The 21534-nt window shown below is 47.2% G+C and overlaps 1 long non-coding RNA gene across 1 annotated transcript; it reads left to right on the top strand.

Moving 5' to 3' along the window:
• Positions 1-1136: 1136 nt before the first annotated feature.
• Positions 1137-6429, top strand: LOC120370599. The gene is made up of 3 exons (XR_005583823.1): positions 1137-1290; positions 2416-2517; positions 6330-6429. It is a non-coding gene; the product is annotated as an uncharacterized LOC120370599 (long non-coding RNA).
• Positions 6430-21534: the final 15105 nt, after the last annotated feature.

Raw genomic sequence — 21534 nt, 5'->3', positions numbered from 1 at the left:
AGGACAGAACAGTTCTTTTGGTGCCCAAATGGCAGAGAGTGATGGTATTCCAAGCTGCCAGTAGGAAATCAGGAATGCACATCACTGAAGTATTCAAATCTAGTGACTGAATAGCACATGTGTGAGTGAGCTGGTCAGTTACCGAGGTGGCCCTGAAAAAAAAAAAAAGCCCTTCCCCGAAATATGACTGCCTATCTGGAGCTCCGGCTATAGGAAAGTTTGCAGCTATCAGCCCCCAGGATTTGGGACAGAATTAATGAAGGAAACAACGGGATGCTGTATTGGCGTCCGTGTGGCCTAGTGCCTCCCCACAGCTTCTGATACAACCTGTTAGGACTGCCTGTAAACACACAGAACTCCACCTCCATGCCCCCTTCCCCCGGGGGAATTTCTGGACTGAATTGAAACCCTCAGTCATATTTGAGACAAATGGTTTCACGCCCCATGGAATGCAGGGACTACATTTAACAGAAATGGATATTAGAACCTCTTCCTCCTCACCACCCCCTCCTGTGGAGTTTAGTCTTTGCAGGCGTCTCATTACACCGTTGGGCTGGTACGGAGGGGAGTACTTACAGGAAAGGTAAAAGAAGAACCTTATTTTAACAAACAGGAATGTACTAGCAGGTATGTGCACCTGCCCAGTAAACATTCACTTTCCCATGCTTGTTTTACTGTTTGCTTTTCCCAGTCTCCATTTTGAATTCCATGTGGTGGTGCAGGGCTGAATGCCATGGCGCTGGCATGCAATGTGCCATTAGTCAGTGGATACACACTGTTACCCAGGACTCATAATATCTTTTCCACTCTGTGAGCCAAAGCAAATCTCTCTCATTCCTACATTAATAAAAAAATGGAGCCAGAAAGTTACCAGGCTCTGGGGCAGCATTTCTGCTTCCGGTTCCATAGCAGGCTGTTCCCCAGGGAGAGGAGGCAGAGGGAGTAAAAAAGTTCCTCTGAGTACAGCCCTAGGATGTGCTGCAGCTGCTCCTGCAGCAAAGCCTCCTCTGAGACCAAGTTCAACAACAGAGTCACTTCCTTTGCTTCATTCAGTGCCTGCTGCTGGCTCCAATTAATTCCCATGATGGTTTCTGGGGCCAGCAGGTCACAATCCCAGCTGACCAGGTCATCATGTACCACTGGTGGTCCAGTGTTTAGTGCAGTCCAGTCAAACTCATCATAAAATGGACACGATGTCGTTGAGTTGCCAGAGGTGTGGTTGTGGTCCCTGGTTTTCCTCTACTCAGTCATGAGCTGCTTAATCTGTTCCCTGCACTAATCACCAGTATGGTAAGTTTCCAACACTGCCAGCTTCTTCACTATTTGCTGGTATGCTTGGTCATTCCAGGTACTCTTACTAAAAATCAATTGTTTTGCTGGCCTTGCACCAAAGATCAACCAAAATCTGCGGTGCTGCAATGACCATGATGCAGCACACTTCGTAAAGGGCTTCTTGCTGGTAACCACTGCAAGCCCCAAAGGTTCTCCTAAGGCATGTTTGCATCTCGGTGGTCAGAATAAAATGGAAGGGTTAAACGCCAAGCTTCTATAGTAGAACAAGGGGGGGCGGGGGGCGGTGCTTCTGGTTCCCTGAAGTCGATTGGTGAGAGAGAGAGAGAGAGAGAGAGAGAGAGCGCAAAGGAAGTTGGCCCATACAATTGTGGGATACTTTTGGTGGACTCCAAGGACCCAAGTCCAGGGGAGGCTATATCTACACCACAAAACACTATGGCTCAAATCCTGAGTTGGGGTCAGACCCTCCAGCCTCATGCAGTGCTAGGACCCTGGATCTGAGCCCGAGTCCAAGTTATGTGGGTGTAGACAGAAATGGTGTGGGTTAAGGCTTGTGCCTGAGTGTAGACATCTCCCCCAAGGGCACTCTGAAACACTTTTCCCCCAAACACTGCATCCAGAGCATGCTGAGCACTGTTTGCAGGAGGCTGGGTGGGCCAGAGGCAGTAGAGTGGGATAGTGGGAACTGGGATCATTTTTATATTACAGTAGCATCTAGGGGCACCGATGGAGATTGGGGGCCCCTTGCACTAGGCACTGCATAGACACAGAGTGAGACACAGTTGCTACCCCAAAGAGATTCCAGACCAACTAGAAAAGTCAGTTAAAGGATGGGAGAGGAGACAGAAGCATAGAGAAGGGAAGTGACTTATCTCAAAACACAGAGCAGGTCAGTAGCAAAGCTAGAGATGCAACACAGGCCTCCTGACTGCCAGCCCAGTGTCCTATCCATTAAAATACATTGCCTTAGATGGAGGGCAGCTTTCTCTCTGAAAGCTATCAGGCAGTGTGATGTCACAGTCATACCAGGGAGAAAGGGCTGATTGGACAACTTACCTCTGATGTCACAACCACTGGGGAAGGTGTCAGAATATCCCACACCCAACAATGTGTGTTTCCTAGGGAGGGTCCTGGGCAGAAGTGGAGAGGGAGATGGAGCCTGTCTTGGAGAGGATGATGGAGAGCTAAGAAAGGACAATGGTCTGATGGGACATTCAGTAGAAAGTAAGTGTCAACATGACAGCAGCTGTTTCTCAAATGTCTCAACCATTGTTTCTAATTTAGCTATGGTGGCACTGGACATAAGAATGGCCATACTGGGTCAGACCAAACGTCCATCTAGCCCAGTATCCTGCCTTCCAACAGTGGACAGTGCCAGGTGCCCCAGAGGGAATGAACAGAACAGGTAATCATCAAGTGATTCATCCCGTCGTCTATTCCCAACTTCTGGCAAACAGAGACTGGGAGACATCATCCTTGCCCATCCTGGCTAATAGCCATTGATGGACCTATCATCCACAAACTTATCTACTTCTTTTTTGAATCCTGTTATAGTCTTGGCCTTCACAACATCCTCTGGCAAGGAGTTCCACAGGTTGGTTGTACAATATCCTGTACAGCATGTGGGCACAGCAACTTCCCCAGATGGAGGAAGAGAATGTCCCCATTTACATTACAGTAGCAGGTAGAGCCCCAGTGCAAACACGGAGCAAGATATGCTCTGTGGCCTGAAGAGCTTGTGATCTACATAGATCAGGGTGGGAAACAGAGGTACAGAGTTGGGAAGTGACTTGCCCAAGGTCTAACAGCAGAGGCCAGTGTCCTGGGGGGGTCACACTGCCCCCCATATGGTGATGATACACATTGCACTGCAGAGATTCTTAGGGAAGGTAATACAGCATGGGACAGTTTTATATTTTGTGTGGAGCCACTGAAATGACAATAATGCACCCGGCCAGTGCTGCACTGGATGGGAACACAGAACTAGGGAGCCAGCTGTAGAATATGCAAAGTTTAAACTTTGTTGGTGCTTTAAAACATTTCAGTCCTATTCTTGATGGAGTAGCTAGATCAGCTGATGAGTGGTGTGGAGGAGCAGCCTTTCCCCACACCAGAGTGGGTCTAATTCATTACTCACTTGACTGACTTGAGGTTAAATTATAAGAAATTAATAAGAAAATATTTAAATTTCCAACAGTCAGATAGAAATACAGCATCACTCACAGTGAGAATCCAGAGCTCAGCTCCATTAGCTACAGACACATTCCTCCTGGCTCAAGGATCCCTGTTGCCAGCTCTTCAGCAGTGAAAGTGCTACAGCAACACTGAAGCAGCACTCTGGGCTGAGTGCTTGTGTATAAGACTCATCCTGCAGCTCTAGTGCTGCTGATTGGGATTGTCAGGGGAGTTTGCGGGTGATTGTTTGAGAATTAGCTGGTGAGGTCAGTCACATGGCCTTATGGAAGGGTCAACCTGGCAGCCTGTGAATGTTGCTGGAGCAGGGAGTGAGTGGCATGTGCTAGGGGAAACCTGCATTCCTTGGTCATTGCTTCTCTGGTAGCGCAAAGAAATATATAAATACTAAATATTAACTCTTAAAAAATCAAATGCATAAACAGCTAAATAGCTTCTCCTGCTCCCCACAATAGTTCAGCCATTATCCACTGAGGGAGGACTTTTGATGGAGACTGTAGACGTGCAGACTCACCCCTGTGGTGCCTCCTACTGGTTGTCCTCGGGAATTAGCTCTCTTTCCAGCCAGGAGCGCCCTCTGCAGGCCAGTGATCCGCCTGTCTTCTGGCCCCTGTGTCCCTCCCTGGACCCCAGTGCCCTTTTAACTGGGGTGCTGCCCCCGGCAGTACCCCACCAATCTGGGTCTCCCCTCCCTGGGGAACTCTCAACCCAATATCCCCACTTTGCCTCAGTTTTGGCTACTGCCCAGTCTCCATCTAGTCCCCGTTCACTAGGGCAGACTGCAGTATCAGCCACTCATCATAGGCAAAGGGGTTTGGACCTGCTGCCTTTGCCTACCCCTTGGGCTGCCCCCTGCAACCCCTAGTACCTCTTGACCTTATGCTAGGCCACAGCCTGGGGCTTTCCAGGCAGGAGCTCCCCAGCCTTTCCCCAGCCCTGCTCCACTCAGGTACCCTGGGTCTAACTCCCTGCAACTAGGCCCTTCTCCCTCTACAAGCAGAGGGAGACTCTCTGGGCTTCTGGCTCACTGCCTCTTATAGGGGCCAGCTGGGCCTGATTGGGACCTGGTCACAGCTGAGCCTGCTTTCCCCCCCAGTCAGCCCAGGCTTCTTGCCCCAGCCACAGCCCTCTCCTGGGCTGTTTTAAGCCCCAAAGGGCAGGAGCGGGTAACCACCCTGCTACAGAGACCAATGAATAGAAGCAATGGGAAGGCCAATGGAATAGAAGGCCAGCAACTTAGAGTGGATAACATCCAGTTTAGTACATAGGGCTGCTTGAAAGTGTTCTGTTTACGTTGTTTTTCCACAGAAATTTCAATTTTCTGTTAAAAAAATCAAGTGCCCCAAAAGCCAAAATATTTCAGTTTAGAAACACTGTTTTGGTGCCTCCTGGGAGTTGTTGTCTGGTTGGCGTCTGTCCCTGTTCTTCTTTATGGGCTGGGCTCCACTTCCAAGATGCACTATGGCCAGAGACCCTGTGGTGCACCATAGCTTGCTGTCTCAGAATAGATATAGTGGACCAGGGAGTCTGGCCTATAGCTAAGAATGGGAGCATGAGGCACCTGAACTCCTATGAGGTACTGTGGCAACCTTTCCAAATCAAAATATTTCTGCTTTCAGCCAATATATTTCAGTTTTAGGCTGATTCTGTTTTCTCCTATAATGTCTTGGTTCAGGCCAAGTTTTTTTGGTATTGAAATTTCTGCTGGAAAAAAAATCTAAGTTTTCTGAGAAAAAAAACAAACCAAACCATTTTTCGACCAGCTCTATTAATACATCCAGTAACTTGCAATAGGATTGAGCCACTGACTGGCTGTATACTATAAATATGGCCTAACCACAGACATTACAATAATTGAGGGTTAAATACCACAGTGATGGTTGCATTAGAAATGTCTACTGACAGACTGATTAGGAAGCGGGGTGGTCTGTACGATAGCCTGGCTCTTTGGAAAAAACTGAGAACACTTTATAGAGTTGCTAAGGTGAATGTGATGATATAAGAGGCACATGTGCCGTCATCAAGGCAGTGAAATAATCCTGTGAACAAAATGTAGGTTGTGATGTATTTGTTTTACTGAATATTTATATTAATAAAGCCACTAGAAGTGCCCACGAAGCACTCTGGTGCCCATTTCATAAACAAAGAGTTAGAGCAGCTCAGAAATTGGCTATTTTCTAGAAACCACCCCCCACCTCGAGTTTGGTGGAAAACTACCAAAAACTGTGGTAGGGAGGGGTTGAATCTGCGGGGGGGGGGGGGGGGAGTAAAACAAGAAACTGACTTTCTCTTCACTTTAGTTTTTGGCCAAACACTTTTGTTTGATAAAAAAAACCAAACATTTGATGAAAAACACACTGTCCCCCTGACAAATGAAACAAAGTTGTTATGTTGATAACCCCATTTCCATCAGAAAACTGTTGACCAGCCCTACTAAAACTACATACTACAAATAGTAATAGAGACTGCTCAGCCCATCCTTTGATATGAATATTCATCGCCAAAGCCAATGAGGACAATAAAAAAAAAACACCACTCCAAACCTTAGCCCATCCCCTCCTCAGAGGCCTAGGGGGAACAGATGGTGTGCACAGCATGTTCAGAAAGATAACAGAGCTGGGCTTTGTTGGGGAAAAGGAGTTGCAAAGTCCAGGAACGCCTCCCACAGAACACCTTGCCAGAGACTGCTCACATTCACAGTAAAGGAGCCTCAGATCGAGAGCTTCTGCTGGTGGTAACTGCAGCAGAGCATAAGATGGCCAGCCTTCAGGTAACCAGGTCCCAAACCATTTGCGACTTTATATGTTGAAACTAACATTTTTAATTCCACTCCCATTTTCCAGGGTCAAAGATGATGGAGGACTCAGAAAAATCACCCAGGTTGCCCCACCACAGAGCTCTCAATGGCCTTCTCAAAAAATAAAGCCTGGAAACTGGGAGAGAGTTGGATAGATTGCCTGCATCAACAATTGGTTTCCTTCATAGCAGCTTCATAATAGCTACTACTGACACCCTCCATTGCAGGGCTATCTTGACAGCCCCAATCTATAATGGAACCAGTATTTCCACACCGGCCTTCCCCAGCTAGGCAGGACAAGGGCCCAACTCACAAGTTGTAGCAGAAAGTCACCTCAACAACTACATAACCATAGTGCATGGTCCTGGCTGGAATGCCAGCAGACAGGACTCATGTGGGTCTTTTTGAGACCGTTCTCCAGTAGGCAGCTCAGTAAGAGCCTGAGCAATGTGGCTGTCATAGTAACATGAAAATTCTTCCCAATCTGACTGGCAATGTACACGTGCATCATCCCAGAGAAGTTCTGATTTTCAGGCAAGACCCTGTTGCATTTCGAGGCCAAATATCTGTAACTTTAATTTTAAGGGACCATATTTCTTGTTATAAAGAATGCAAATGACAACAGGAAAACCCAGCCATAGAAAGAATTGGTTACAAACCAGCAGCAGTGAATTATGATATTTGTAGAACACTTGCTTGACCAAAACACTCCACTGCACACAAAGTTCTCCCCCTGACGAGAAGATGAGAGAGAGAGAGAGAGAGAGAGAGAGAGAGAGAGAAAATGAGCCATATGTCATTTAAGGCATGACTGGAAGACACTCAGGTCCAGATCCACAGAGGTATTTAGGGCCCGGGTCCTAACTTCCAGTGAGTTTGCAGATCTGGGCCTTACATACTACAGTGATGCAGGCAGCACAATACAATACACCATGCCATGTCTGGTCACTTATGTGGGGCTTCTTTCTGCAGTATTTGGAATTTAAAATACACAGTTAACACCCTCATGGTGCAAACTTGTATCAAATGTGCAAATAAACACACTTTGATTTGCACTCCACGTCAGTTCCACAGTCTGTATCTTACCAGGTGCATCCAGACCTATGCGTGTATTTTAGAAAAAGTTATTGGACAGCCTCTGTAGTGTCTGTGTTACCACTCAGTATCAGAATTAGGAGGGAAAATAATAGAACTGGGTTTATACAGCACCTTTCATACTCCAGGTATCTCACAGTGCTTTCCAGAGTAATGAGTTAGATACTAGGAGTGCAGTGACAATGTACAGTAGGCAAATGAATGCAGCATTTATGTTGCACTTAAGAGGTGTTTAATAAAATAATAAGATTATTATTTATTGTGGGAGTGTTGAAGGATGAAGTGAGAGCAGGACCACATGGTGCTATTGTAACCGACATACCTTCTGGGTGTGGTGTTCTGTCCCTTCTAGTTGCACTGAGACCACTTACGCCTGGTCTACACTATGAGTTTATTTCAAATTTAGCAGCGTTAAACCGAAGTAACGCTGCACCCGTCCACACAACGAAGCCCTTTATTTCGATATAAAGGGCTCTGAATATCAATATCTGTACTCCTCCCCAACGAGGGGAGTAGCGCTGAAATTGGTATTGCCATTTCAAATTAGGGTTAGTGTGGCCACAATTCGATGGTATTGGCCTCTGGGACCTATCCCACAGTGCACCATTGTGACCACTCTGGACAGCAATCTGAACTTGGATGCACTGGCCAGATAGACAGGAAAAGCCCCGAAAACTTTTGAATTTCATTTCCTGTTTGCCCAGCGTGGAGAGCTGATCAGCACAGGTGACCATGCAGAGCTCATCGGCACAGGTAACCATAACCATGCAGTCTGAGAATCGAAAAAGAGCACCACCATGGACTGTACGGGAGGTACTGGATCTGATCGCTATATGGGGAGAGGATTCCGTGCTAGCTGAACTATGTTCCAAAAGACTAAATGCCAAAATATTTGAAAAAGTCTCCAAGGGCATGATGGAGAGAGGCCACAATAGGGACTCACTACAGTGACGCGTGAAAGTTAAGGAGCTCAGACAAGCCTATCAGAAAACCAAAAAAGCAAACGGAAGGTCCGGGGCAGGGCCGCAGACATGCCGCCACCACAACCGCACCCCTGACCGTGTATTCCAAGGAGGGGGTAATCTCAGCCATGCCTGAGGATTCTGCGGATGGGGAAGATGCGGAGGAAGAAGAGGAGGACAAGCTTGCAGAGAGCACACAACACACCGTTCTCCCCAACAGCCAGGATCTTATTCTCAGCCTGACTGAAGTACCCTCCCTACCCTCCCAAGGCACTATCCCAGACAGTGAAGCCATGGAAGGGACATCTGGTGAGTGTACCTTTGTAAATATAAAACATGGTTTAAAAGCAAGCTTTTTAAATGATTAATTTGCCCTGAGGACTTGGGATGTATTCGCGGTCAGTACAGCTACTGGAAAAGTCTGTTAACGTGTCTGGGGATGGAGGGGAAATCCTCAAGGGACATCTCCATGAAACTCTCCTGGAGGTATTTCAAGAGCCTTTCCAGAAGGTTTCTGGGCAGGGCAGCCTTATTCCATCCTCCATGGTAGGACACTTGACCACGCAATGCTAGTACCAAAGTAATCTGGTATCACTGCATGACAAAGCCTGGCAGCATATGGTCCCGGTGTTTGCTGGCATTCAAGCAACATCCGTTCTTTATCTCGCTGTGTTATCCTCAGGAGAGTGATATCATTCATGGTAACCTGGTTGAAATACGGGAATTTAATTAAGGGGACAGAGGTGGCCATTCCTACGGAGCTGTTTGCCTGTGGCTGAAAAGAAATCCTTCCCTGCCGTTAGCCAAGCGGGGGGAGGGGGGACCGGGGTGAATTGGCACTGAGCTTTTTGAATTTGGCTAGCAGGGATCTTCCCTGATACCAGCCACGCAGTGCGGGGGAGGGTGGCTAGCTGGGATCTTCCCTGATACCAGCCATGTGGTGGGGGGAGGCATAAAGCGATCATCCCAGAGAATTGGATGGGCGGGGGAAGGGGGTTAGTTTGTTTGCTGCTGCTGCATGTTAACAGGAAAACCGCAGCACTCAACGGGCTTTGCTTGGTATGTGGGAAAGGAGGGCGCTGGATATATGAAGGCTGCAGAAACCAAAAGACAATGGCTTACCATGGCCGCATGCAAGCCGAATTCTGTTGCCCAGACCTGCATCTGTGATCTCTAACACCAAAGCCTCAGACACTCAATATTAAGATGCAAAATGCGACCTTGTACTGAAATCACATGTGCTATGTAATGTGAATAGTGTTGTTCACCGTGAAAGAGTATAACCATTGTTCTGTAAAATTTATCTTTTTAAATACTTCTCTCCCTTTTTTCCCTCCCTCCCGCAGCTGCAAATTTTTCCATCCCGAAGGCTATCTCAGATAAGGCGGCGAAAAAAAAGGACACGAGACTAAATGTTCTCAGAAATCAGGGAATCGACCCGCAATGAAAGAGCTCATCTGAATGAGTGGAAGGTCACTCTGTCCCAGTACAGGAAATCTGCCAGTGAACGGAGGCCATGAGGGATGAATGTGAGGAGAAGAGAGATGCTCAGATGAGAGGTGGTGGGATGCAACACTGGGGCTGCTGCATGATCAAATTGACATGCTCCGGCATCTGGTGGAGCTTCAGAAACGGCAGCAGGATCACAGAGTGCCGCTTCAGCCCCTATATAACAATCCTCCCCCCTCACCATGTTCCATAGCCTCCTCACCCAGACGTGTAAGAATGCAGGGAGGGGAGGCTCCGTGCACCCGCCGACTCCACCCCAGTGGACAGCCCAAGCAAAAGGCTGTCATTACTTTGAACTTTTTTAGTGGCCTTTTCCTTCCCTCCTATCCTCCTCCCAAACCCCACCCGGGCAACTTTGTCAGTTCTCTCCCTCTTTTTATAATCAATTAATAAAGAATACATAATTTTTAAACGATAGTGACTTTATTTCCTTAGAAAGCAAGCTGTGATCGAGGGAGGAGGGTGGGTTGCTTACAGGGAATGAGTCAATCAAGGAGGCAGGTTTTCATCAAGGAGAAACAAACAGAACTTTCACACCGTAGCCTGGCCAGTCATGAAACTGGTTTTCAAAGCTTCTCTCGTGCACAGCACTTCCTGGTGTGCTCTTCTAATCGCCCTGGTATCTGGCTGCACATAATCAGAGGCCAGGTGATTTGCCTCAGCCTCTCACCCCGCCATAAAGTTCTCTCCCTTACTCTCACAGAGATTGTGGAGCACACAGCAAGCAGCAATAACAATGGGTATATTGGTTTGGCTGAGGTCTGAATGAGTCAGTAACGTGTGCCAGCGTCCCTTTAAACATCCAAATGCACATTCTACCACCATTCTGCACTTGCTCAGCCTGTAGTTGAACAGCTCCTGACTACTGTCCAGGCTGCCTGTGTATGGCTTCATGAGCCATGGCATTAAGGGGTAGGCTGGGTCCCCAAGGATAACCATAGGCATTTGAACATCCCCAACTGTTAGTTTCTGGTCTGGGAAGTAAATCCCTTGCTGCAGCCATTTAAACAGAGTAGTGTTCCTGAAGACGCAAGCGTCATGAACCCTTCCCGGCCATCCCACGTTGATGTTGGTGATCCACCAGTGCTTGCAGCACCATTGAAAAGTACCCCTTGCGGTTTATGTACTGGCTGCTCTGGTGCTCCGGTGCCAAGAAAGGGATATGGGTTCCATCTATCGCCCCAGCACAGGTAGGGAATCCCATTGCAGCAAAGCCATCCACTATGACCTGCACATTTCCCAGAGTCACTTCCTTTCGTGACAGCAGCTTAGTGATTGCTTTGCCTACTTGCATCACAGCAGCCCTCACAGTAAATTTGTCCCCTCCAAATTGATTCCCGACTGACTGGTAGCTGTCTGGCATTGCAAGCTTCCAGAGGGCTATCGCCACTCGCTTGTGAACTGTGAGGGCTGCTCTCATCTTGGTATTCTGGTGCTTCAGGGCAGGAGAAAGCAAGTCACAAAGTTCCATGAAAGTGCCCTTACGCATGCGAAAGTTTTGCAGCCACTGGGAATCGTCCCACACCTGCACCACTATGCGGTCCCACCAGTCTGTGCTTGTTTCCCGGCCCCAGAATCGGCATTCCATGGCTAGAACCTGCCCCATTAACAGCATGATCTCCAAAGCGCTGGGGCCCGCGGTTTGAGAGAATTCTGTGTCCATGTCCTCATCACTCTCGTCACCGCGCTGCCGTAGCCGCCTCCTCCTCACCTGGTTTTTCAGGTCCTGGTTCAGCATAAACTGCACAAGAATTCACGAGGTGTTTACAATGTCCATGACTGCTGTCTTGAGCTGAGCAGGCTCCATGCTTGCTGTGGTATGGCGTCTGCACAGTTCACCCAGGAAAAAAGGCGCGAAACGGTTGTCTGCCATTGCTGTCACAGAGGGAGGGGGAGGATGTACCCAGAACCACCAGCAACAATGTATTTTGCCCCATAAGGCATTGGGATCTCAACCCAGAATTCCAATGGGCGGGGGAGACTGGGAACTATGGGATAGCTACCCACAGTGCAATGCTCTGGAAATTGACGCTAGCCTCGGTACATGGATGCACACCGCTGAATTAATGTGCTTAGTGGGGCTGCGTGCACTCGACTTATACAATCTGTTTCCTATAATCAGTTTCTGTAAAATCGGAATAATCCCGTAGTGTAGACACCCTTAGACATCTCCCATCCATCCCCTCCCAATTCCTAGTTTAAAGCTCTGTTAATCAGTTGTGCCAGCCTCCATCCTAGAAGTCTATTTCCCTGTCTACTCAGGTGAAGTCCATCCTGAGAGAAGAGTCCTCTGTCCATGAATGCTTCCCAGTGGCCATACATCCCAAAGCCCTCCTTATAGCACCACTGCCAGAGACATCTGTTGCTCATCATAATCTTGTCACACCTTTGTTGCCCTTCTCTAGGAACAGGTAGAATCACACTGAAGATCACCCGAGCCTCGATTTCCTTAAGCATCTTCCCCAGTCTGTCATAGTCTCCCTTGATACATTCCAGTGAATCTCTAGCTGTATCATTTGTTCCCACATGAAGGACAATCAGTGGATTCTTTCCTGCTCCTGTTAGGATCCTCTTCAGCCTCAGGTCCACAGCCCGTATCTTAGCACCCGGCAGACAGCACACTCATCTGTTCTCTGGATCAGCTGTAGTTACAGGCCTGTCTATTCTTTTCAGTAATGAGTCCCCAATCACATAGACCTGCCTTTTCCTGGTGATGGTGTGATTCTCCGGTCTATCCCCTGTTCCCTCTGGCTGCAAGTCCTATTCTCCCTTGCAATCCTCTGCAACCCATCCCGTATCCTCCCGGGGCTCATATTTGGTGTTGTTATCTCCATTGATTCTTCCCTGCCCCCATAGGACTAGGTGCTCTTCTCTTCTTCCTTGTCCTCTCACCTTCAGTGACCACCTGCTGTGCCCCTTCTTCATTTTCCAACTCTGCGAACCTGTTCCTGAACTCTATTTCTCCTTCACCATCCCGTCTTTTCCTCTGCCTGATTCTCTTAGTCACATGCTTCCACTGTCTATTTTCCTCACCTAGCAGTGTCCCCTCAGAGTTCTTTGATCCCGCTTCCATCTGCAAGTCTCAGATTTTCCCTTCAGCCTCCTCATGTGTTTGCTCCATCATCCGCTCAAACACCCTTCTAAACTAACCAGAGTTTCCACTTGCATCTCCAATCCTCGGATCTTTTCTTCCATCAGCTCTATCAGGCAGCACTTCATGCAGATGAAACTCTTTTCAGGTACTCCCTCCAGGATCATGTACATGCTGCAGCTTTCACATCCTTTTTTCCTTCATTGTGTCTTCCACTGCTTGGGTCACTACCACTGCTGCCTCTGTATCTGTCATAGGCTTCTCACCTAAGTCCTGTTAGTCCGGGAAACACAAATCAAACCAAAACACCACAACCCACAGCAACACAAACCCCCAACGAGCACCAAAACACTGCCAGACCACCACACACTCCCTTCACTAGCCTGTCTGTTCCTCTGCCTGCCTGTCTTCCCCTCAAACTCCCCTTGCAAACTCCCATGGAAACTCCCCTATTTACAGCTCTGTTTGCTGGCTCCTGTGCATCTGCAGCTGTCTGTTCTTCTTCGGCATCAAAAGTCGGTGCATATGCACTGTTGATTGTGGCAAATGACTTATTGACCAATTGGATGTGAAGGGTCATAAGGTGCTCATTGATGCCGATGGGGAGCTCATCAGGTGCTTGACTAGAAGGTTTTTGATTGCAAAGCCAACCCCGTGTATTTGCCTGTTGCTTGCTGGTATTCCTTTCCAGAAGAAAGTGTAACCACCCCCCTTTTCCCTCAAGTGGCCTTCATCTGCACATATTGTTTCGCTGAGAGCAGCTATGTCAATGTTCAGAGGGGTAGCCGTGTTAGTCTGTATCTGTAAAAGCAACAAAGAATCCTGTGGCACCTTATAGACTAACAGACGTTCTGCAGCATGAGCTTTCGTGGGTGAATACCCACTTCTTCAGATGCAAGAAGTGGGTATTCACCCACGAAAGCTCATGCTGCAGAACGTCTGTTAGTCTATAAGGTGCCACAGGATTCTTTGTTGCTTATGTCAATGTTGTACCTCAAGAGTTCTCAAGCAACAATTGCTGTTCTGCATTTGGGTCTTTTACTTTTTGAGTCATCTAGTGGGGTATGGATATTCCAAGTTGCCAGAAACCTTTTTGTTTTTGACTGCATTGGGAGTGATCCCTCTGGACATGGGTATCCGGTCAGGTATGGTGGGATAGCCTATGTTTGGGGCACCTTTTCTAGCCCCTTCCCCATATGGGGTGAGCAGAAGGGTTCCTAAAAAGGCCTGTCAGTCATGACTGCTGCTGCCGAAAACGCCACTGGGGCACATGATGACCATCTTACGGTCACCACCTACATGTAGGTCTGTGACTAGGGATTCCTGGTGATCACTTCACCTATCTCCATTGCCACTCGCCTATTGCTGCAGGACTTTTCTGGGTAGAGGTGGGGGAAAAGTTCTTCCTGTGAAAGAAGCCTGCACCTGAGTAGTTTAATGTGGGGGCACTGGTGCACACCAGCAGAAAAACATTTCTTGGCAGAAGAGGCACCTGTTCCCGGTGGCAAGGAGATCCAAGATGACCAGGATTTCTCCTCCATTGCAGTCTTTGTCCACCTTCGCAGCCATTGAGAGGTGATCCTGCTTCATCCGCCTGTTCTTATATTGGGTTGTGTTGTGCTGGGCTGCACTTTGTCTGGTACCTCGCCTTCAACCTTACTGCCATAGGTGAACCTACCAGAAGTACAGGACTCCAGATGGCATCACTCTTAGGGTCTTAAGTATATGCAAGCTTCTCCATCATGTCAAGGTGGCAGCCCAAGGAGAAGGCATCTTCAATGACTGCTTCTTGGAGCAGCTAGTCCTGGAACCCACAAGGGGAGAGACAATTCTTTATTTAGTCCTAAGTGGAGCACAGGATCTGGTCCCAAGAGGTTAATATAGCTGGACTGCTTGGTAATAGTGACCATAATATATTTAAATTTAACATCCCTGTGGTAGGGAAATCACCACAGCAGCCCAACATGGTAGCATTTAATTTCAGAAAGGGGGTCTACACAAAAATGAGGACGTTAGTTAAACAGAAATTAAAAGGTACAGTGCCAAAAGTGAAATCCCTGCAGGCTGAATGGAAACTTTTTAAGGATGCCATAATAGAGGCTCAACTTAAATGTATACCCCAAATTAAAAAACATAATAAGAAAACCAAAAAAGTGCCACCGTGGCTAAACAACAAAGTAAAAGAAGCAGTGAGAGGCAAAAAGGCATCCTTTAAAAAGTGGATGTTAAATCCCAGTGAGGAAAATAGAAAGGAGCATAAACTCTGGCAAATAAAGTGTAAAAATATAGTTAGGAAGGCCAAAAAAGAATCTGAAGAACAGCTAGCCAAAGACTCAAAAAGTAATTGCAATTTTTTGTGAAGTACATCAGAAGCAAGAAGCCTGCTAAACAACCGGTGGGGCCACTGGATGATCGAGGTGCTAAAGGAGCACTCAAGGATAATAAGGCCATTGTGGAGAAACTAAATGAATTCTTTGCATTGGTCTTCACGGCTGAGGATGTGAGGGAGATTCCCAAACCTGAGCGATACCTTTTAGGTGACAAATCTGAGGAACTGGCTCAGATTGAGGTGTCATTAGAGGAGGTTTTAGAACAAATTGATAAATTAAACAGTAATAAGTCACCAGGACCAGACAGTGTTCAGGCAAGAGTTCTGAAGGAACTCAAATGTGAAATTGCAGAACTACTAACTGTGGTATAAATCAGCTTTTGTACCAAAAGACTGGAGGAAAGCTAATGTGATGCCAATTTTTAAAAAGGGCTCCAGAGGTGGTCCTGGCAATTACAGGCTGGTAAGCCTGACTTCAGTACCGGGCAAACTGGTTGAAACTATAGTAAAGAACAGAATTGTCAGACACATAGATGAACATAATTTGTTGGGGAAGAGTCAACATGGTTTCTGTAAAGGGAAATCATGGTTCACCAATCTACTAGAATTCTTTGAAGGTGTCAACAAACATGTGGACAAGGAGGATCCAGTGGATATAGTGTACTTATATTTTCAGAAAGCCTTTGACAAGGTCCCTCACCAAAGCCTCTTAAGCAAAGTAAGCTGTCATGGGATAAGAGGGAAGCTCCTCTCATGGATTGGTAACAGGTTAAAAGATAGGAAACCATGGGTAGGAATAAATGGTCCATTTTCAGAATGGAGAGAGGTAAATAGTGATGTTCCCCTGTGGTGGGGCAGTGTCCCACCCCCTGAGGAAAAGGGCTGAACCAGGCCCGAGAGGCTGTGCAGACCAGCAGCCAATCAGCCAAGGCTTGGGGAGAGCCAATCAGGGCCGGGCTAGGTCCTATATAAAGGCTGCCTAGCAGAGGAGAAGTCAGTCACTCCCTGACTAGTGAGGGAGAAGGACTGGCTTCTGAGCGAAGGAGCAGCACCTGGGCCAGAGCAGTGCTGGGCAGGCTTGGGGGAGCAGAGTGGAGCTCTGGCCCAGATACCTGCCACGCTGTGGCCCTTGCTAGAAGGGGTTGAGAAGGTGCATAGGACCAAAGGGGAAGCGAACCAGGGAAACTAGGCAGACGAGAGGGGAGAGAAGGAGGACAGAGGGAAGCTGCCGCTGGAGGGTGCCTGGGTCAGGACTCAGAGTAGCGGGTGGGCCTGGGTTCTCCCCCTTCCCCCTTTCCATTGCCCCTGGCCACCAAGGAGAGAGGCCGAGACAGACCGTGACCTGCCCCTGAGATGAGGGGGTAGACTCTAAGGTTGTGGTTGGCCACTGAGGCAGGGGGGCAAACAGAAGGATTGCTGTTAACAACCCCCCGGAAGGGGGTGAGGCCAGAGTAGTGGGCACTGCCAGAGGGCAGTGTCCTGAAGCGGATGGAGACTGTCCTGAAGAGGACACCACCAAGCAGGGAGCAATGCGGGTCCCAGAGCAGCAGACAGGAGACAAGAGGTGAGCTACCATGTGCTGAGGACGCTCTGCAGCGGTCAAGAGTTAATTCCCAGAGCTACCGGCAGGAGGTGCCAGCTGTGGTGAGTTGAACCCCGTCACACCCCCAGGGGTCTGTATTGGGACCAGTCCTATTCAACATATTCATAAATGATCTGGAAAAAGGAGTAAAAAGTGAGGTGGCAAAATTTGCAGATGATGCAAAACTACTCAAGATAGTTAAGTCCAAAGCTGACTGGACTTAACTATCCAGTAAAATTCTTGACTGCCAAGGGTTACAAAGGGATCTCACAAAACTGGATGACTGGGCAACAAAATGCCAGATGAAATTCAGTGTCAATAAATGCAAAGTAATGCACATTGGAAAACATAATCCCAACTATACATATAAAATGATGGGGTCTAAATTAGCTGTTACCACTTGAGAGAGAGATCTTGGCGTCATTGTGTATAGTTCTCTGAAAACGTCCACTCAATGTGCAGTGGCAGAGAAAAAAAGCGAACGGAATGTTGGGAATCATTAAGAAAGAATAAGAAGACAGACAATATCATATTGCCTCTATATAAATCCACGGTACGCCCACCTCTTGAATACTGCATGCAGATGTGGTCACCCCATCTCAAAGCAGATATACTGGAATTGGAAAAGGTTAAGAAAATGGCAACAAAAATGACTAGGGGTATGGAACAGCTTCCGTATGAAGAGAGATTCATAAAATTGTGACTTTTCAGCTTGGAAAAGAGATGACTGGGGGGGGATATGCTAGAGGTCTATAAAATCATGACTGGTGTGGAGAAAGTAAATAAGGAAGTGTTATTTACTCCTCATAACATAAGAACTAGGGGTCATCAAATGAAATTAATAGGCAGCAGGTTTAAAACAAACAAAAGGAAGTATTCTTTCACACAACGCACAGTCAACCTATGGAACTCCTTGCCAGAGGATGTTGAGAAGGCCAGGAGTAAGCAGGGCCTGAATGAATGCTTCCCTGACAGCTAGTTGGGAGGGGAAGAGACTATGGGTGTGTTTATGTAAATACAGTTTGCTCCTGCTATGTTTAAATATTCATCAGATACAGCTGTGTCAAAGGATCAACTTTGGCCGGTGTTGGGTACAAATGACCTTAGTACTGAATGCATGGGTAGTGAAATATGGTTACCAATGTTGTAATTATTGTAGGAATACAGGAAAGCAGGACTGTGCTTAATGAAGTTGTTTCCTATCACCTTGTAGGATAAGTATAAAATTAAAGTTAGCTTAAGTTTGGTTAAGGAAATATATATGTGTTGTAAAGAAAGGCCCTGACTAGGGTGACCAGACAGCAAATGTGAAAAATCGGGACAGGTGGTGGTGGGGTAATAGGAGCCTATATAAGAAAAAGCCCCAAATATCGTGACTGTCCCTATAAAATCGGGACATCTGGTCACCCTAGCCCTGACTTGCAAGTAGAAGGAAGGTGTGATGGGGTGGTCTGTCCCACTTGGGTGTAGAAAGAGTTAACCTCAGCAGGTAGCAGTGGAGGCATTGCAGGGAGCAACCAATCGGGGCCCGGCGGGGTCAGATAAGGGGAGCTGCAGGGCAGACCAGGGTCAGTAGTGGCCTGAAGCTCATGGAGTGAAGGCTGGCCTCTCAGCAAGTGGAAGGAGTGCTAGCACTGTGGTCAGTGCAGTGCTTGAAGGCCCTGAGGTAAGGGCGAAGTAGTGCAGGGCCCAAGGAGAAGAGGCCCAGGAAAAAATGGCAAGCAGTTACAAGGAGAGCAGCATAAGGCTGCCATCGACAGAGTCCCTGAGTTGGGCCCAGAGTAGTCGGTGGGCCTGGGTTCGCCCCACTCGCCACTGGGGAAGTGGCATGATTATAGGACTGGGATACTAACTCCCTGGAAGGAGAAAACTTGGAGGTGACACAGTCAGAGAGCTGAGCCATGAAGAGGGCGCTGCGGTTCCTGAGGTAACAAGATGGGTTGAAGGCAGATGTAGAGACAGAGTGATGGCATGCAAATTGTGGATGGAGCGCACTGGCCTTAAGCTAATCCCCAGAGTGACCAGGAGGAGGCGCCAGTCCAGCAGTGAGTGATGTGCCCCATGACAGAAGACCTTGATAATAATAAGTATAAAGGCTAAAAGGAATAAAGTAGGAAGGATTTCTGGTTCAAAGAATAACTAATAAGGAAAGAAAGCCTCTAATGGATAGGGGTAACTGCAGATAGGATTCTCTTTGTCTGATTTAAAACTGTCTTAAAATGAGCCAACACAGCCCTTCCTCTAACCGACACACCAGTGTTAAAGCCTGTGTGAAACAAGTTGCAATGGGAAAACTGTTGGACAGCAAGGAGGGGAGAAAGAGCCTTGGGAAGAAAGGAGGTTGTAAATCGTATCTGGATTAAAACAGGAAATAAGGGTGAACTGTCTCCAACTCGTTTTTAACTAAAATCAGTAATGGGAAATGACATCACTTTATTAAAGTGCACATAAAAGTGTTCATTGCTAATACATCGAGGACTCCTGGGTTTAGCCCATTTGTATATATCTGAATCAAATGCTTATAAATGTTTTGTTACTGTTTGGAAGTAGTAAATTGCTTATTAGGCTTTTTAGCCATGTTTAGAGCAATTATATAAATACTATTTGACTCTTGGATTTAATAAAGGAATTTAGAGTTAAATTAGTGGTTGGTGTTTTCCCATTTCAAATATTATTAAATTACCACACCCCTGATCCTTATCCAAATGCCTCTAGGCTATGGGAAAGTTGGAATATAGTGCCTGTCGTGTTTGATGTTAATGAAATGCAGATCTGGCTGTTGTCCATGTATTGCTGGCACTCAAGCCTGTGCTGTAGCATATATTTCCCATTGGCTTTATATGAATGATGACTAAGATAGGGGAGAGGTTTGACCCTTGTGGGATTCCACAGGCCAATAGCCGTATATAGGGAGGAGGTCCAATTTAGCAGGAAGGTTTAGACACATCTCAGTGCAATTGCATTCCTGGCTACTGTGACAAAGTTTCTCCTCTACCTTGGTGGGTCCTGCGCTTATTGGCAGATTTTGCTAGCCTCAGAGATCTTCCTGTGTTGGATCAGGAGTTGGGAGGTTTTGGGGGGAACCCGGACCCACCCTCTACCCCGGGTTCCAGCCCAGGGCCCTGTGGACTGCAGCTGCCTAGAGTTCCTTCTGGAACAGCTACACGACAGCTACAATTCCCTAGGCTACTTCCCCATGGCCTCCTCCCAACACATTCCGTATCCTCACCACAGGACCTTCCTCTTGATGTCTGTTAACACTTGTACTCCTCAGTCCTCCAGCAGCACACCCTCTCACTCTCAGCAACTTGCGCCTCTTGTTTCCAGCTCCTCACACACACACCACAAACTGAAGTGAGCTCCTTTTTAAACCCAGGTGCCCTGATTAGCCTGTCTTAATTGATTCTATCAGTTTCTTGATTGGCTGCAGCTGTTCTAATCAGCCTGTCTGCTTTGTTTCCAGAAAATTCCTGATTGTTCTGGAACCTTTCTTGTTACCTTACCCAGGGAAAGGGGACCTACTTAACCTGGGGCTAATATATCTGCCTTCTATCACTCTCCTGTAGACATCTGGCCTGACCCTGTCACATTACATTTCTGAGGAAGGACAGTGACTGGTAATATCAGTGCCCTGGAGAGATACTGTGGAGAGGATATGTATGTATGGCCCCTTGTGCATGGACTCCTCAGTGTGGCCATTTCCATCTCTGGCCTCTGCACTGGGAGCAGTTCAGGAAGTTGGCAGTATGGAGGTGGCCTTGGAGAGAATTGTCAGGAGCTGTGCTTTCTTTTGAATCAGGTTGCTCAAAAATGGAACAGTGGATGATGACTTGAGAACCATCAAATGGTTACTGAGTTTTACTGTCTGGATTATTGAAAGCTTCATTCCTCTTCTTCATTTCTTGGCCTAATATTTTGTGTAGCATTGTTATACCCTGTTAAACAGCTGCAGCCTTCCCCATCAGAGGTTGCTGCATTTCAGCAGTGGGTGAAGGGGTTCCTGAATAATGGTATACAGCTTACAGAGTGCCTGGGAAACCCTTGCAAATGGAATGTGCTATTAGAATCACGACTGCTAGCACCTGAATAATTATGTAAGCTATTGATATTGCTTGAACTACTATGGTTGTTTCACATACATGTAAATGCTGACAAAGTGAGGAGTATCACAGTTTGATGCAGATACCTTGGGATTTCCAAGAGGAAAGGGGCATGTGTCTGTTATGTAATATTCATGCTTTCAGTCCATGAGATCCTTGGTCATTTATTTGTCCCTCCAGGAGCCCTTGTGGGGATGTTTCCAAGCTTAATCTGGCATTGTGACACTGCAAAAATATCCTGCCAAAGTCAGTATTTGTCAGAATGCAGAGCAGGTTAAAAATAAACTCTCATTTGCATGATTTAGATTTGAAGGCTGCTTCTTAGTGTTAAAACACAGGCTGCTTCCAAATGAGAGAAAGGAGAAGCATGCTAACCAAAGGGTCCCAGATTGTACTGCTGTAAGGAGAGCGAAACCAACCCTGTATATAATACCTGGACAGAATGAGCAGGGGTCAATAAACCTTGAGCTGACAAGTTATAAATGATGTAGGGTTTGAGTGTCTACTATGGGATTTGGGGAAGGGGCATTCTTTCTCTCTGTCAGAATCCTCTAGGAAAAAAATAGTACAGAACAGTCACTTA

The sequence above is a fragment of the Mauremys reevesii genome, linkage group 8 (genome assembly GCF_016161935.1).
Source record: "Mauremys reevesii isolate NIE-2019 linkage group 8, ASM1616193v1, whole genome shotgun sequence".
NCBI lineage: Eukaryota > Metazoa > Chordata > Testudines > Geoemydidae > Mauremys > Mauremys reevesii.
This window is presented reverse-complemented; position numbering and strand designations above follow the sequence as displayed.